Source organism: Tiliqua scincoides, chromosome 7, assembly GCF_035046505.1.
Source record: "Tiliqua scincoides isolate rTilSci1 chromosome 7, rTilSci1.hap2, whole genome shotgun sequence".
Taxonomy (NCBI): domain Eukaryota; kingdom Metazoa; phylum Chordata; class Lepidosauria; order Squamata; family Scincidae; genus Tiliqua; species Tiliqua scincoides.
This window is the reverse complement of record NC_089827.1, coordinates 7,266,857-7,268,299: the sequence shown is the minus strand read 5'-3', so window position 1 is coordinate 7,268,299 and position 1,443 is coordinate 7,266,857. Positions and strand designations below refer to the sequence as shown.

The 1,443-nt window shown below is 38.8% G+C and overlaps 1 pseudogene; it reads left to right on the top strand.

Annotated features, from left to right (window-relative positions):
* Positions 1-939: 939 nt before the first annotated feature.
* Positions 940-1,059, top strand: LOC136657855 (5S ribosomal RNA; annotated as a pseudogene).
* The last annotated feature ends 384 nt before the right edge of the window (positions 1,060-1,443 follow it).

Sequence of the window (1,443 nt, the reverse complement as noted above, 5' to 3'; positions counted from 1 at the left end):
TGACCTTTTCATGCCTATGAGAGGAGTTTCTCAAAAACTCTGCCAACTCTCTTTCCCTATAGTGGGAATGTATAGTAAGTCTGTAGGCTTCAATGGTGTTTCTTCATGTTCCCACTTGAGGGCAGTCTTATAAATATCCTGGTCAAGTCGTAAAAAAGTCAATGATTGAGATGTCATAGTTAGCTTTCAATGGGGAGTCCAACCACAATTAAGAGAGAGGGGATTGCTAAAAGAAGGGAATTGGGAAGATATTTATATTGCTATAGAGTTATTTCAGAAAATGATGTGGAAAACCATTTTGAGGCTATGGAATTGATTATGAGCAAAATTATGGCATAACTACGGGAAGGATGAGATACAGCCTGAAAATACTGTTCAAATGTGATGAGCTGTAGGAAACTGTTAGAAGCATAGCCATGTCCTAAGGTTTGTCCCTAGCCTGTGGATTTTACCGCTTTGTGATACAAGAATGGTTATGATTATTTAATACCTCAAAGAGGCTTGTTAAAGGAGGGATAAATAATAATTATTAAATAATCAATCCTTTCTATTTTACAACTTCCAGATTGGAAATATTGCACATCTAAATATCATAGAGACATAGAGCCCATTGACAATTGCTCTAGTTGCAGAAGGCTTGTAAGCTATATATGGCCTCTGTGAACTGGGGTCAGATATAGCTAACAGCAAAGAGTGATGTCTCTCATACTTAGCAGAGAGAGAGCAACTGTCCCTCTTCATCTCGGCATGGAATCTTTTCCAGTGCAATTTGCTATATCTCCATTGTGCTTCCTTTGAAGTTGTGTCTCCTTTTGGGACAGTGAACTATCTTTTAGTTCCTTGTGCTATATAACATGCTTTGATGATGTTGTTGAAAAGCAGTGCATGTATAAACTTTCCAGCACCGAAATGGTGTCCTAATCAAATTAGAAAGCATCAAATTGCAGCAACTGTTACCCTGCACATGCCCAATCTCGTCTGATCTTGGAAGCTAAGCAGGGTCAGGCCTGGTTAGTACTTGGATGGGAGACCGCCTGGGAATACTGGGTGCTGTAGGCTTATACCATAGTCTTTCGAGACTGAAGGTTGCCAACCAAATTGGGAATGTATTCTGAAATATACAAGAGTTCACCTTGAGAAAAAATATTACTGAAAAGCTTGTTTGTACAAAGGGATCTTACTCCCTGGAGACCTAATGATAGATATGTGAAGATTTCCAGAGCTGTGAGTGTGAAAAGGGAGGGGGGTTTAAAAAAAAAAAGTGGATGGAGACCATGCCAAAATGTGGTGAAGATATTAATCATATGAAACCTATTTTAGAAGGGCTAATTACAATACTGTTCCAACATCCATTGTAAGGTTAAAACAGGTTTTAAAAGTTGGATGCAAAAGGAGACAATTGGACACTGCACAACTATCACAGAATATTGGATTTGGCCCATG